Source organism: Lagenorhynchus albirostris, chromosome 17 (assembly GCF_949774975.1).
Source record: "Lagenorhynchus albirostris chromosome 17, mLagAlb1.1, whole genome shotgun sequence".
NCBI lineage: Eukaryota > Metazoa > Chordata > Mammalia > Artiodactyla > Delphinidae > Lagenorhynchus > Lagenorhynchus albirostris.
The window spans coordinates 12799873-12817139 of record NC_083111.1 but is presented as its reverse complement, the minus strand read 5'-3'; the positions used below and the strand labels follow the sequence as shown (position 1 = coordinate 12817139).

General features: G+C 39.1%; 1 protein-coding gene across 1 annotated transcript in view; it reads left to right on the top strand.

Moving 5' to 3' along the window:
- Positions 1–17267, top strand: part of CPA6 (carboxypeptidase A6) — a 260891-nt gene that overhangs the window by 86605 nt on the left and 157019 nt on the right. The window lies entirely within an intron of this gene.

The window sequence follows — 17267 nt, the reverse complement described above, 5'->3', positions numbered from 1 at the left end:
TACTGCAGTATAAAGGCCTTTATAGAATCACACAGCCTTTAAGTTTCATGTCAATTCCTTTGGGGGAGACAAAAGGAATACATTTCAGTTTTTGCCTTTGAACGTAGCTGACAACAATTCTTTGGCTCTTCAGTTTCTGTGCGGTTAATTTTAGACCGCTGATATTAACATCCCCTCACTGATTATTCTTCATTAAACTTACTCCTGAGCTACTGTTAAATGCCAAAAGTCTGCCTTCTCAGAATATTCTTCCAGAAGGCTTTGGCTTATAAGAGCCTGCAAGATTATTCTCCATTCCCACCCCTGCAGGTTGCCCCTCATGTACATGTACATTAAAACCTACCAAATTAGCCCCCTCCCCCAGGCATCCCACTAATCCTTGGTGCAATCTAGGAATGACAATTGCAAGAGCTTGGAAAGCAAGTGCACGTGGGATTGTGTCTTGGTTTATACACGCGAACATTGTGTGTTTCCTCACTGCGAAGCAGTCATGTATTTTTATGGTGCCTCCCCCACCATCACCAAAATCTCCCCATCACCATCTGCAGGAGTGAGCCTAGATAACATGAAGAAGGCATTCTTCTGGTGCCATGATTGGTTCAAGGGTGAGCTTGGCATCTTAACTTGATCTAAATCTTTGAGTTTAGGATTCTTTCCTTTTGATATTTAGAAAAGGAAAATAACCCATTCTTTTTGACAGTGTGGTGTATGGATGCGAGGCCTGGGACTGCTGCAGCCATTCTGTGACATTAAAGAAAGTGGACTTGAGTGAATAGACGAACACAGAGTTAAGAGAATTGCAGAGAAATCGAGCTGGAGCCCTGACCGACCTCTGCTACCTATTGCTAGACTCTTCATTTATAAGCAAATAATTTCCCATATGGTTTAGTTCATTTTGAGGTGGGTGTTCTGTTATTTGGAACCAAAAGCATCTTAACTGATGTGTTAATTATGCAATCATATTTCTTGACCCCTGACTGAAGTGTTCCAGAATTGATTACACTTATAGAGCCAGAGAGTCCCACCGCTGAAAAAGAAAAGTACAGTTGGTTGACCCTTGAACAAGGTGGGTTTGAACTGCCACGGTCCACTTATACATAGGTGTTTTTCAACAGTAAACACTGCAGGTACTACACGCTCCTTGATTGGTTGAATCATGGATCCAGAGGAACCTCAGATACTGGAGGGCCGACTATAAATTATATGTGGATTAGCCCCCAGGTTGTTCAAGGGGGATCTGTAAGTTCAATCTTTCCTCCAGGAAAGGACTTCAAAGACATAAATCACCCAACATCATACATAGAGTCACCACATAACATTTAATAGTGGAAATAAGGAAGGAGAAGGAGAGAGGCACGTCCAGGGCGTTGGGAGCCTTTGCAGGCTCTTGGGTCCCATGGGGGAAATGACAAAGCCTGGCTGCCTCGCTCTGTACAAGTGTCCTCATTTCCCTCCCACTGCTGCTGTCCCTTCTCCACGGGCTGGTTGTATTGGTAGTTCTGCCACTTTCCCATAAGTCTGCACAGAATCTACCACCAATGCCAAGCAAGGAGCTCGTTGTCAGACTGAGCTTACTTCAAAGTTGTTCTTGTTTCCTAGAAATTTTCAGATGCAAAAGAATGAGTCACAGGTGATGATAGCTCTACAGTTCTCATGCCATACATTGCTTATAGACATAAGAAACAAGTTTGGACAAACTATTGACAAAGTAATCCTTCTAAGACACTGAATAACCCTTGACAAAATTCAACCCTAACTCTCAATGCTCTTGTGTATGCAGATAATCATTGCCTTTGTTTATCATTTCTTCAAATCCTTAAAAAACAGAGATAATCAAATATACTACCTTAAAATTAGGCAAATACTAAAAATCGTAAGAGGATGAAATGAGAAAACATAAAGCACTTAGAAAAAAAATTGATAATAAGAACTCAAAAACCATTGGGTATCATTGCAATTTATTGTTTGGATGAAAGTAAATACATTAAACATTACAATTGAAAAAGTTCTCTACAGTGGGACGAATTGGGAGATTTTGATTGACATATACACTAATATGTATAAAATAGATAACTAATAAGAACCTGTATAAAAAATAAAATTTTAGAAAAAGAACTCTACAGACCTTTCAGTTTGGACAATTATAAGCCTAATTATTCTTCACAAAACAGACAATTCCATATTCACATTGCATTCAGTTAGCTCCAATGTGATTTTAAATAAGTTCTAGACATCTTTGTCAACACCCCCCAAAACAATTTAAGCAGAGCATATATAGGAATGTATAGCTATTAGTTTTATGCAGCTACCTTAGTCTCTGCATGACAAAATTCAATGCTTGCACTTTGGATGTTTTTCCAGCTTTATTGAGATATAACTGACATGTAATATTGTATATAAGTTTAAGGTATACAGTATGATTATTATGAAATATTTACTACAATAAAGCTACTTAACGCATCCCTTACCTCACAAATTACCATGTTGTTGTTATGGTGAGAACATTAAAGCTCTACTCATAGTAACTTCCAAGTATACAATATTAACTATAGTCACCATTCTGTACATTAGATCCCTAGAATTCATTCATCTCAAACTGAAAGTTTGTACCCTTTGTCCAATATCTCCCATTTCCCCCATGCGGCAGCCCCTGGCAACCACCGTTCTATTTGCTATTTCTATGAATTTGGCTTTTTTAGTTGCCATTTACAAGTGAGATCATACAGTGTTTGTCTTTCTCTGCTTGGCTCATTTCACTTAGCACGGTGCTCTCCAGGTCCATCCATGTTTTGGCAAATGGCAAGATTTCCTTCTTTCTTATGGCTGAATAATACTCCATTGAATCTTCGTACCACATTTTCTTTTCTTTTTTTTTTTAATTTTAACATCTTTATTGGAGTATAATTGCTTTACAATGGTGTGTTCGTTTCTGCTGTATAACAAAGTGAATCAGCTATACGTACACATATATCCCCATATCCCCTCCCTCTTGCTTCTCCCTCCCACCCTCCTTATCCCACCCCTCTAGGTGGTCACAAAGCACCAAGCTGATCTCCCTGTGCTATGCGGCTGCTTCCCACCAGCTAGCTATTTTACATTTGGTGGTGTATATATGTCAATGCCACTCTCTCACTTTGTCCCAGCTTACCCTTTCCCCTCCCTGTGTCCTTAAGTCCATTGTCTGCATCTTTATTCCTGTCCTGCCCCTAGCTTCTTCAGGACCATATTTTATTTTAGATTCCTATATATGCGTACCACATTTTCTTTATCCATTCATCCATCAATGGACACTTGGGTTGTTTCCACGTCTTGGCTATTGTGAATAATGCTGCAGTGAACCTGGGAGCTTGCCCTCCCAATTCTGCATTCTGTGTTAATTGTACATCCACAAAGCAGTAAACACAGTCACCTCCAGAGATATAAAGACCATACCACAATGAGTATGTTTCCCAATTTAATAAAAAAAAAAATCCCCTCCCCAAACCAAATTAAATTCCTAAAAAAAAAACCCTCCAAATCTCCAAACTGGGGAATACATTTGGCAAGAATGTAAACAGATCCTGGTTTGTTGTCCACATTTCACTGACCATATCTCCCACTTCTTTTCTTAGTCATTTCAGTCAATTCTTATTTTTGATTAACAAATAAAAGTCTAATTTAGAAAACTGGCTCATAGCTTCCAAGGGAGCTTTTCCACAGCTTTCTATAACTTCTTCATCCCAGTAACGTACAAGAAGGCAAAATATTTCTGCATGACAAATTTCCAATAAAAATTCCTCAAGTCTCTTGTAGAATTAAAGCCTCATTAAAAGCCAGTGTCCACATTTTTCTGACCAGCGGGGCAGACGCTGGATTGGCTCCCTCAGCATCTACTCCAACCCCTGCTCGTGTGTCTTTCTGGCCAACAGAGGCTACAGAAACCCAAGCTCCCTTGGTTCTAGATGTGATTTGGGTTCCATTTGACCCTGACTCAAATTTGGAGCTAAGTGGAGAGAGACACCGTGATACCAAACCAGCTTTGTTCGTATGAGGAATGCCTCATGACCTAAGCAGCGCTGTTCTCTCCCCGACTCTCGTGGTGCCTCATATGATTTCTGCTGAACACTCAAATCCTAATTTTACAAACAGAATGAAGGAATAACTAGGAAAAGAGAAAGTCTGGCCAACAACTTCTGGGAAATCCAAATCCTATTTATGATAGTTTACTATTCTCTAAACATTTTATGCATTACTTAGGAGACATGAGTATCATGGTTTTAAATACTAACCGTATGTTAATGTCTCCTAAATTTCTGCCTCTGGCCCCAGCTTCCGGCTAAGCCCTAAATTCGTATCATCAAACTGATTCCTCATCACCGTATCCGTGTCTAATAGGATCACAAATATAACATGTTCAGAAAGAAATAGGAGCTTGATATTTTCTGCCAAACCTGCCTTCAGTCTTCTCAATCCCAGTGAATGGCCAAAACGTGGTAGTCATCTGTGGTTCTTCTCTAACTCTCCTTTGGTTGTATAAATTCAGCAGTGAATTCTGTGGACTCTACTTCTAGTATATCCTGGATCTAGCCTCTTTCTCCGACTTCATTAGAGAAGCCACCTCTGTCCTATACTGCAGCAATCATCCTACTGGTCTCCTTGCTCTCCCCTCTCTCTTCCCTTTCCCCCAGAGTCCATTCTCCACACAGCAGCCAGGGTGAGCATTTAAAAACATAAATCAGATATTATTGTCCTGATTAAAACCCTCTAAGAGCTTCCATTGCACCGGGTATAAAAACAGAACTCCGTATGCACGTCCAGGGCTCCATCACGAGATCCTCCCTGGTCATCCCCCCACAACGTGGCCGCCTTCCATGCACCCCTTTGTTCTCGGCTGCAGACTTGCTGTCCTCAAGGAGGACCAAGCATGCCTCAACTCAGGGCTCTTAGCACTCTTCCATGGAATCCTCCTCTGCTGGCTCATTTTAATCCAGGTATTAATTTAAAACTTGATTCGGAGGACGCTTCCTTGACACCGGATCTGAAATAGCACCGCCCCCTCCCCAGTTGCTATCAAATTACCTCTTACTTTATCCACAGCTCTGTCACTATCTGAAACGCTGTTTGTTAATTTATTTACTCATTATCTGCCTCCCTCACTGCAACATAAGCTAGATGATAACAGAAAAGTTCCTGCCTTGTTCATTACTGTTTCTCCAGCACCTGGAAAAATGGCAGTGATAGGTATCTGTTCAGTGATCAAATATTTTGCTTCATCAGATACATCAAGTATTAATATTTAAAATAAGAACTCTGAGTTCCTCTCTCACCTGCGACAAGAATGTGTTTCCTCCCTTCCCTGATTTTCTCCTGACAACTTCACAACACCTCCAGGGAAGTGTGTTCAGTTTGAGGGGTTACCATCTTAAAGAGAGAACCGAAATCAACCCAGAGAGCTAAGAAAGTCAGCTCCCCACTTCTCTACTCATGCCCTCCTAAAAGAATTCTAGAAAGTAATGCATCCCTCACCCTTTTTTGTTTAACGTGATATCATCACAAAGATTTGGGAAAATTGTGAACTTCATCACATCTATGCCGACACAGTAATATTTGACAAAATGGTGTTATCACCTGCTTTAAAATAGAATTTTCTCTAAACCTTGATTCTGCAGATATAGCTCATTTAGGAAACTATGTGCTGTATCCTCTAACTGGCAAAGGAAAACTTCGTTGTCAAGCCAGTCAGCCGAATCAGACTTGGTTTCTATCAGGAAAGGCTGCCTTCCCCTTTCAATTCATTTGTGTTAATACACAGCCCCTCACAACCCTCTTCCTTCTTAAATCGAATTCTAAGATATATGAGTAGATAAGATACAAAGCTTGGCCATAATCTGTTGCCTGGATGCAATACGTGCTTTCAGCTTCAGTATGTTTTACCAGTGTTCTCTGTTCACTGTTCAGGGACTCCCCTTCAGGAGCAATGCATTTGGCTGTTAACAGGCGATGGAAGAAGCGAGATTGTTAGATGTAAATTGTCATCACTCCTTCTCCTTACTTTGTGACGTATCTGACTATAAACTTTCCCATCCTATTTCTAATACCCTACTTACCCTCATGATATGTGATATGACAGGGAGAGGCATGAAGTCCCACCATGGGCTTACGGTGCCTTGTTTAATTGTTGATTTATTTGATACTCCTGAGAATTTTTCATCCTCAGAGCAATGCACTATAGTAAGATAAAGGATGGGCTAAGGTTTGCCTTTATTCTGAGAAGTAGGAGGAGCCTTAACCTTGGGTGAAGCACTTCCTCTAAACTGAAGGTAATGCCTTAAATGGACTCAGTTGTGAGCCATCACTAGGCAAGGCTCTGCAGCTGAGAGAATGAGGCTTGGAGATTTTGGACAACATAGGCAGTTTCAATTTTATTCCTAACCCTACTAGTTGGATAGCTTGTGGTTTTAAATTCAGTGATGACTATATTTTTCTCCTCTATCCAGAGCCAAGTCCAAGAAAGATAAGTATTCCTGCTCTTTCTTTTCACAAGGCATTCTTTCTGGCCATCCTTTCACTGAGGTGGTTATCTTTAAGACCTTCTGTTGGTGTCTCTGATTTGAATGTTCCCCTTGTTCAGATTCTCGGACATCAGCGATTACCCAGATGTCCTCAATCAGGGTGGCCACTGCTTCAGTGTTATCTCAGCATCTTCGACCTGTTAGGATTTCCCCTACTTTATTGCCAGCCTACCAATGCATATTAAAAGATACACTACACACACATACAAATTTCAGTATTGCTAAAGTTTTTTACTGAAAGGAGATTTCAAGATATTTAGCCCAACAAGTTATTCTGGCAAATTCCCACGTGAATCTCACGCACGCTCAAATTTCAAAACCACTAAGCTATTGTATACCAGTGACTCTCAGTCAACGGGCACACAAATCTTCATTTCAAGTATTCGAGTCCTTCCATATCGTCTTCTCTGATAGTTCCAGCTAAACACAACTCCCTGACCGGCTTTCAGGGAAGGGTTATTAAAGGCAACATTAGGGGTGAGGGTTGTAGGGTGCCTGATCAGCTCATGGACATTCATCTGATTGGTTGGTGGTGAGGTAATGGGGTGGTATTTCGGGAGTCGGCATCATTAACCTTCTGGTTCCAACCAGTCTGGGGTCCACATGCTTGTGGTCAGCAGGCAGTTAACTTCTTCTACCTGGTAGGGGTTTTGGTGTCAGCAAAACAACTCAACGATATGGCTCAGGATATTATCTATAGCTCTTGATGAGGAACTAAATGTCCTTGACTTCGTTTTATAGCTAAACTACTGTTATTTCATCTTGCTTGACTGTTCCCTTTCGTTTCTGTATTTTTTACTTCATTGATTAAATTTATGCTCTTAAGAGCATTAAATTAAATGCTCTTCAGAACTAGGGGAAGGCCTAGGAGACTAAAGCTTTTTCTACAAACAAGAGGTGGAGGACATGGGGTTCTGTCCCTGGGAAGGCCCCACAGCATCCTGCTTGATCTCATTTTCTGTGTAATTTATAAAACATTGATCACATGCTACCTTATATCACGATAATGATATAAGGCATGACTTATGTCTTATATACCCATCTAGATTATACATCTTTATACTAGATTATATATGCTCTGTACTCACTTCCTTTTTCTTCCCCACCAGGGACTTGCATGGAATAATTGCTACACAGATATGTGTTGAATGAACGATATGTTCTCCATTGCGGTAACAGTTTGCTCAGATGGAGTCCTATTCTTAAATATCACAAGAAGGACTTGTCAAATACTGATTTGACAATGATATATAGAAAGTCCTTGAGACATAGTGAAGATAATATCTTACTGTAAGAAATTAACTTACTGGCAGGGTTACATTTTATTTCTTTTTCCTCTCTGACCTGTGCTAATGAGAGAATAGGAAATTTTCAAGCCTTACAATGGAAGCCAATTTCAGAAATTTAAAACATAGCAGTTTACAAAAAGCCAGTTTCATTTCAGTTCAGCAGATATTTCTTGATCATTCATTACCGATGAGACACCATGGTAGGCATTGAACTTCTTGAGAAAATTTCTGTTACAAAGTGAAGTACAACAGTGAGGCTTTTGCAGACTATATTTTTCTTTTCTCTCCTGTTAAAATAACTGTAGCAACAACAAAAGAAAAAAAAAAAGAAGAAGAAGAAGAAAGTCATCACTTCTGCTTCTGCTTAATGTTAATCCGAGAGTGAAGTCTGAATCTTCATGTCCTAGGCAAACTGCCATAGGAAGCTTCTTCATGTTCTGAGTATTTTATATTGCAACTATAAACCATGACCAAAGAAGGGAGACTCCATTTAGCTCTCTAGAGTATTCCCTGCCAAGTTGTCTCTTATTTATTGCTTTTTAATGAAATTTTTCATGTACATCAAAACACAGTCTTTCAACAAAGGAAGTACAGCTCTGAGACCTTTATAATATAGAATCTACGTGCGAACAGTAATTTTTCTAGATGGGATTACTTAATGGTTTTCTTTGTGCTCGGGCATGAGATTTTTTTTGTTTACTAAGTGAATATCCTATTATTCTTCCATAAGATAGTTTTCAGAAAAATCAGCAAATATTTTAAACTGTCCTATTTTTCTTGCAAATACGAGATGACTCTTAGCTATTGAGTTCCATAAATCTTCTCTGAAAGCACCCACGGCTTTTTAAGCTGCCACCAAAATTAAAGGGGTGTTTTAGAGAATGGTATTTAGGAAAAAAAGAAGGAATGTCAATATGTGTTTTCCCAGCTGCGAAGACTTTGCTTACTGTTAAATAACAGTAAATTTAATTATTCTATTGGTTTTCCTTATCTCATTCCTAAAAATAGCCAAAATAAGTAAAATTATTGTTATTGTGCAACATGCTTTTGGTTACAAGTAGGAGACAACTGACTCAAACTGGCCCACACAATAAAGAAAAATTGTACACTGTATAACAGGAAGTCCAGAGATAGGACAAGCTTGAAGGCTGGTTGATTCTACAAGATCACTGAAGACCCAGCTTCTTTCTGTCTCTTCTCCCAACAGTCCACAGAATCTGCTTCACCCCAAAGTTCACTCCCTTCTTAATTACAGGCTGCCAGTGCCAAGCAGGGTTACACATTGCTTATGTTCAATAAGAGAGTGAATCTTCTTTGTCCCTCAACCTTGGAATATCAGTCCTTCCCTTAAACCTGATTGGGTCCATTTATAGCACCTGTCCATCTCCAGACTATCAAAAGTGTCCAGGGGATATCCATCCTCTGACTGGCTGATCAAGACTCATTCCTGAAACGGGGTTAGGGTGTGTATCTGAGCAAACCAATCCTGTTAGGGTTTAAGGGAAGGAAAATGGATTTAAGAGCGGCAGTCAAAAGCATCCACTATATTCATCTACTCTGGTACCTTGTAAAGGGCAACATTAGAAATCCTTTTCTACATCCAGGTAAATTGTGTCTTTATTGAATAATTGAACATGTGTAGCCTGTACCAATAGAGAGGACATCTCTACAAGACTATCTCTGAAATTATTTTCCTTTTTTATTTTCTATAAATCGCTGTTGTAGAAAATGAGATTACCTAATATGTGCATTTCTGAGATGCCAAAGAGCTGCCTGAGAAGAAAGGAAATAGTCCCAAATTAAGAAACTGATCAACAATTAGAATCAAATACCTGTGAAAATGTCAAGAAATAAAAGCACCAACAACGACCAAAGAAAGTTAAATAGATCCGCAACTAAATCGTGGTTTGTTTCTGATATTTACAGTGAAACACACTTAGCAAAGCATCTGCTTTCAGCTTGTTAAGTTCAAAAGGATGAGAAAAATATTTTCCTGTAGCGGTAATAACAGTAGCTAATGCGCTGAGAGGCTATGTTAAGTTAGGCGTTTCCCAGACAGCATCTCACAGAAACTGTGAGCGTAAGCCCATCACGGCAGGAACTGCTATATTCCTAGCATCCACCACTGTGTCTGGCACATAATGAAACCTTAATAAGTGTGGCCAAATGAAATGATTCTCACAAAAACCTTATGCAACAAAATTGTAGTGTTTCCCCAATTAAGGATTAGGCATCATTGGCTCTAAATGTTTACACAATTTGGTCAAGTGGTGGAGCCCTGATTGGAATCCAACCTTATTCTTCTTCTTCCCTAAATGAACAAGGAACTGGTTCAGAGAAGATAAATCCAGTGACTTGGAGACAGGACAGTGACTTGGAGACAGGAATGAAAAACTGAAGTATTTGAAGTTTATGTGTTCTTAATACTGGTGCATTTGCTGGGTTCAAAAAAGACACATTCCAGATACATCAGATGATAGAAGTTTATCATAAGGAAGCACAAGGGAAAGGGGGGACTGTTTCCAACCCATGTCCCTGGAGCCAAACGATCATTCACGAAGGGCTGTGTGTCAAGTGCCTGTGCTCCCTGCTTGAGGACTTTGCCAGTGTGGCCACTTGGCTGTTCCCTGGATCTGGTGCCCCTGCTCCAGATCCTGCAAACTAACTGGTCCTTTTCTTTATGTCTCAAGCGCACACTCCCCAAGATGGGATCTGACTGCATCGACTGTCAGTCACCGGCCATAGAGTGAGCCCAAATGGGCAGGACTTACTTGTCATTCCACCTTGCTGTCCACGGACTGTCTTTAAGTTGGGTCTCAGATTAGGTGTGGTCCCAAGGGAAGCAGTTACACGAAACCAAGCAGAGGACAGACTACACACAGCTCACACATTCTGAGGCTGCTCAGGAGGTCTGCTACAAGTAGTTTCCTCTCGAGACTCTTATTCATTCTTCCACTCAACAGATTAGAACAGGAGAGAACATGAAGGATTTGAGTGGATGCCGTCAGGAACCCTCAAAGTGTAAATATCGGATAAAGCGAAGAAATGCTGAAAATGCCAAAATGTAATGATAACATCAAACATCTATAATATCTCTGACCCTGTGTCAGGTATTACTCTAAGCACGTGACTTGAATACTCACTAAACCCTCACTCATTTAAGAGTCCATGAATTAGGTACGAGTCTCCCCAGTCTGGAGAGAGAGGGACTGAGGCACAGAGACGTGAAAAACCTTGACTGAGGCCACACAGATTGTGCTGGCAACTTGCCTGCAGAGTGTGGGATGCTGCCACCCTGTCATTGGTTTTAGTGGATAACTGAGCTTTGGAGGAAGAAAGAAGAGGAAACTTCCGGGTGCCAAACATTTGGGGAAGCGGGAAGCTACAGTGAAAAGAAAAAGCTGATGCCTTGAGGTCTGGGAGTCAGGACTTTGCAAAGGGGCCCTCAAGCTGATGCTGGGGTTCCAGTGCCCACAGTGGGCAGGAGTGGGGAGCTAGAAGCAAGTCTGTGTAAAGCTTGCTTTTCGCAAAGCACTTCTCTCGAACTGTGGAGAAAAACTTCCCACTCAGCTGGAAGAAGCTGAGGGAGATTTTACTTTCCTAGGGATGTGGGGGATAGGAGGCACCTCTGAAAAGCAGATACCCCGGGCCTTTACCATGCGTGGGTGTGAGCTCCTTCACCCTCTGCATGATAGAGGAATTTCGAGTAAGACAAAAAAACTGGCCCTGGACCCCTCAAGACCAGCTCCAAACCACTCTGTAGAGATACTCACACAACGCAGGATTTCCACAAATAGATTACAATGTATTGAATTCCTGCTTATATGGAGTTTAAAGCTTAGTGGAGAGATGTAGACATTAAATAATTATGGTGAATGTAATAGGAAACGTATAAGGTATTGGGAGAATACAGGAAAAGAACAAGGTGACTGAAATTTTCTGGATATCAAAGAACAGCTCCATTAGGACATAATGGTTAAGCTGCCATCTTCAGAGTATGTATTAATATTAGTCTGCTGGGGCTTTGGTGACAAAGTTCACAGACTGGGTCACTTCAGCCACAGCAACTCATTTCCTCACAGTCCTAGAGCAGGAAGTCTGAGATCAGGGGGTCTGTGGGTGTGGTCTCTTCTGAGGCCTTCTTCTCCTGTGTCTTTACAAGCTCTGAGGAAGTCTGAGAGCAGGAAGTCTGAGATCAGGGGGTCTGTGGGTGTGGTCTCTTCTGAGGCCTTCTTCTCCTGTGTCTTTACATGCTCCTCCGCCTGTGAGTGTCTGTGCCCAAATTTCGTCTCTGAAAAGGACACCAATTGTATTGGATGAGGCCCCACCCTAATGACCTCATTTTAACTTAATTACCTCTTCAAAGACCCTATCTCAAAATACACTCATATTCTGACATACTGGGGGTTAGGACTTCAAGATATGAGTTTTGAGGAGAGATCCACACTTAGACGTGCAACAACAATGCCAGATGATTTTCACAAACATGGAATGAAGGAGGAGGAAAAATGTGGGAGAGAGAGGGGTGGAGAAAAAATATTTTTAAATCTTTTTCAAGGCAGGAAAATACTAAGACATTAATTCTAGACATGAAAGAAGAGGTATTTGTTAAGGTGGGGTTTTTTTTGAATTTTATTTTATTTTATACAGCAGGTTCGTATTAGTTATCTATTTTATACATATTAGTGTATATATGTCAATCCCAATCTCCCGGTTCATCCCACCACCCCCCCACACCCCCCTGCTGCTTTCTCCCCTTGGTGTCCATACGTTTGTTCTCTACATCTGTGCCTCTATTTCTGTTAAGGTTTTTTTAATTTATAAAAACACTGAAGAAATAGAAATAAGATGTGTAGCTCACAAACCAATAGATACGAAAAAATTGGCAAAGAAAATTGGTTAACTCTAAGAAAGGCAGAAAAGGAAGAAAATGGCAACAAGAACTTATAACAAAACAAAAAATTGTAAGATTAAAACCACACGTTAGGTATGATAATTAATGTGAACAAGTACAATTCTCCAGCTAAAAGTCAAAGTTCTTTATGGATTTTAAAAATTTAATCTAGCATTATGACGTTTGCAAGAGACACATCTGGGGGAAAAGCATAAGAAAGAGATGGGCAAAATTGTTCCAGCTAAACAGAAGGAAAGCATGAGTGGCAATCATATGAGGGAAAATGGGATTCAAGGTAAAGGCTATTTGAATGAGCCAAAGAATGATTTTTCTAAGGATATTTTGTTCGGAGAAAAGTTTCATTCCATTCAGAAGATGTAGTAGTTATGAGCTTATACATAACTATGTATCATCAAAATACATGTTATACATTAATATATAACATATAACTCTATATACATCAAAATACATATATATTTATATATAATAAACATAATTGATCAATAAAAACAAAATGATTCTTTAAAAGACCAATAAAATAAATTTTGCAAAATCTGATTGAGGAATTTTTTTAAAAACCCACAAATACCATTAGGACATAAAAAGGGGACAAAGCTACAGATAAAGAAAGATATATGTCTTAAATTGTAAGACTTTTTAATAGTTTAATATATTTTATAAAAATAAGTGGATGGTTTTCTGGGAAATGTAAATTACCAAAAGCCCAGAAGAGAACCGAACACACCATTATCCACAAAAGAATTTAAAAGATATCTAACCCCCAACCACCAGAAAAAAACAAAAAAAAAAAGGAAGAGGAGGCCTCACCGTCAAAGATTTTATGAGTATATTCTACAAAACAATCAGAAGCATAACTTCTGTGTCATTCAAATTGTCAGAGCATATTACAATGGTAAAAAAATCCCTAATTAGTCCCATGAAGTAAGCATAGTGTTGATACCAAAATCAGACAAAAGTGATTCAAAAAGAACATGATGCTTTAAAGTTGGATTTTTAAAAGCCTCCCTTACGAATATAGGTATAAAACTCTGAAATAAAATATGATCATATGGAATCCAGTTGTTTATTTAAAAGGAGCATTTTAAAACCAAATTAAGTGAAAAATAGCATTTAAAATGAATTAAGTGAAAAATAAAAGCAAGTTAGTATTATAGTGTTATAAAACAAATTACTGTGTGTGTGTGCACGTGCGCACATGCGTGCATGTGTAAGTGCAAAGAGTCTGGCGCAAATCCCAGGAAACTGTTAATAATGGCTACTAGGGGCAGATGGGAGGTTTGGGCTGGAAGAGAAGTGGGAGAGGAACTTTATTATTTCACATCCTGTGTAATATTTTAATTTTTATAAACATGGATTCATAAACTAGCTCTGTAACTTACAAAGAAATGTCGAGTTTGATAATAGAATTGTGAAAGGTCATGCCAGGAGCTAGAGGAAAAATCTGGAGCTTCACATTTATGTCTTTCAAAAGGAGGCTGAGGAGGAGGACTCTCAGGTTGTCCAAACACAGATGTTCTTCCGTAGGTGTGGTCAAGGCATAGCGATGACTACAACTGGCGTCCAACTCCAACCACACAGTCTCAGGTGTTATGCTTAGTGACTAAGTCAGAGGAAGACAAATACTGTGTGTTTTCACTTATATGTGGAATCTAAAATATATATATATAACAAAACAGAAAAAGACTCGTAGATTCAGAGAACAAACTAGTGGTTACCAGAGGGGAGAGAAATAGGGGGAGGGGAGAAATAGGTGAAGGGGGTTAAGAGGAACGAACTGCTAGTTAGAAAATAAGCCACAGGGATGTAATGTACAGCACAGGGAAAATAGTCAATATTTTATAAGAACTTTGGTGTGTAATCTATAAAAATATTGAATCGCTGTGTTGTACACCTGAAACTAATAAGTCCAGAAAAGTTAAAAAAATATATAATTAAATTTAAAAATAAAATGAAAAAGCAGCTGGGAGTTCACCCCTCACTCCTGTAACAAGGACTCTGAGACCCAGACAGATGGTAACAAGTTTGAGATGGTATTCTCTTGCTGAATTCTCTTCTCTAGGAGTATACATTCTCATTAGACATTTAAGAATAGTTTTGCAATTGATTAAATTTTTTTAATGTGGTTGCTACGGCACAGAAGGTTTAGTCGTCAAATTTACAACCAGACTTGATGCTAGCATGATAGCAACATAACCTCATTTGTCCTGTAAGACAAGGGGACAAAATACCAGTATATCATGAGTGGACACATATTAATAATTACTGGGACATTAGTTATCTAGGATACCCTGCCGCCTCTGTACTACATCCTTAAACTGTACTTAAAAACATCTGCAGTCTTTCTCTGACAACTTTATATAGGCTGAGTCAGAAATATCTGATTTACCCTCGTCTTAATCCCAAAGGGTAACCAAGTGGTCTTAAAATGATGTTGTCACGTAGTGGTTGAAAAAACTGATAAATTATAAAGGAAGCCTCAGTTCACCTTCTATGATAGTTGTGCACAGCTAGTTTTTCTAAGTTCCAGTAGCTACTTCACTACCTGAAAACTTCCTGTTTGTGGTCCTGAATTATTGTTCGGCACTTCGAAAAAGACTAGCTATCAGATCTAGGGAGAGCAAGCTTTCTGTTTGGTAAAACACATGGGGCATTTGGAAGGCATTTGGTTTTCCGTGCTGAATAAAGAGCTCTTGGGTTTTGGTTACTGGCTAGTCTACCAATATAATTTATAGGCTTACAAAAAAGTATGGCATTTCATGGGCTTTCCTAAATAGCTTTCCTTATTCTCTGCTCTTTGATAAGTAACCAAATGGTAACATTTCTCAAGTCACACCTGAAAATTTCTACAAGCTGAGATGAAGAGAACTTTTTGTGATAAAAATGACAAAGCTGGGTTTGAACAATCACTTTCAGGGTTAAATAATCCCAGGGGTGGTCCCCTTTTACCTTACACTCACAGAGGAGGACCCAATTGCCAGGTTGAATTATCTATCATCTTAAAAAAAAAAAAACAAAAAAAAAAGAATCTGCCCATGGCTGTGAAACAACCACAGATTGCTTTCTTTGCGCTCTTGAGGAGCTGACAGGGCCCCAGATGGAGGTGTTTTTCAGCAAGCTGTCAAGTGATCCATCCCTCAGAAACAACCGTATCACCCATAGGAGTTGTTTCTCTTTGCCAAGAATTATGTTGGTTCAGGTGGGAGAGGCCAGGATATGATGAATCCAGGAAAAACAAAGGCCAGAGACACGTGTAAACAGAAATGAAAAAAAGAAAAGGTGTAATTACGTTTAAATTCCGAAAGTCATTTTTTGGAGTTGTTTTACAGTGATTCAATTTTTTTCCTTTCCCTCTACTTTTTAATTCTTTCCAGAAAAGTGGGCTTTGTGACGTGGATAGTGAGAGGTGGCTTTGTGTGATTTTTGAGGAAATCAAAGCTACAAAGCCATATTGAATAGGAGTACCTAAAACATACTAAATTATCATCAGCAAGCCAGGGGTCTTTTAATTCATAGGCCTAAGGAAGGTGTAATGGGATCATTTGAAAGAATACAGCTGAAGTGATTGGAAATGGACACACAACCCTTACGAATGACTGTCCAACACATCTGGAAGTCTCCCTTGGGCTCTGATGTCCTCCATATTAATCTTACCTAGCCTTCGAGACTGCTATTCATCTAAGTAGTAAAACCATTGGAAAAGCATGCAAATTCTATTCTTATTCTGATACAACTTTGAGGCTGGAGAGAGAAGTTGTGACTGAACTGCTAGAGGGTTTTTTTTTGTGCTTTATATATATACGTGGTATTAATGACATTCTTCTTTATCTGCAGTCATTGTTAAATGCCATAGAGGATGATGAAAAATATGCATTCCCCTTGTACTTAGTTTTTCCTTACGTTTCCTCTGGAAGCCAATTATTCTCAATGATCTCCTTTATACAGTCTGCTAATAAATATTTAATAAGTATATACTCCATGCAAAGCACATGGAACAGTTGTGATTATTTTTTTACTATGATAAATGAATTTCTTTTTTATGGACGTATAGGTGATTTACAATGTGTTAGCTTCAGGTGTACAGCACAGTGCTTCAGTTATACATATATAGTTGTGATTATTATATACCAGAGCCTCATGACATAATTAGAAAATGATAATGCCTGTCTGAACCTGGGGGAGCAGTCACCACCACAGAGAACTCTCTGATGGAAAGCATGACACCTCCAGTCTTCTTAGGCAATTCAGAATCTATAAAGAGTGTTCAAATATGCAACTGTGGTAAAATTTTAATGGCTGTAAAAATTGATTTTAAATTTTTATCACTTTAAGAATATTGCATAAACCATAATAGCACATGAAAAAGAACACATTTATATGTATAAATGAATCACTTCGCTGTACACCAGAAACCAACACATTGTAAATCAACTATACTTCAATAAAAAATAAATTAAAAAAAATAAGAATAAAAAAATAAAAAATTTTACAGCCATCAGCATCTCATGGCACACC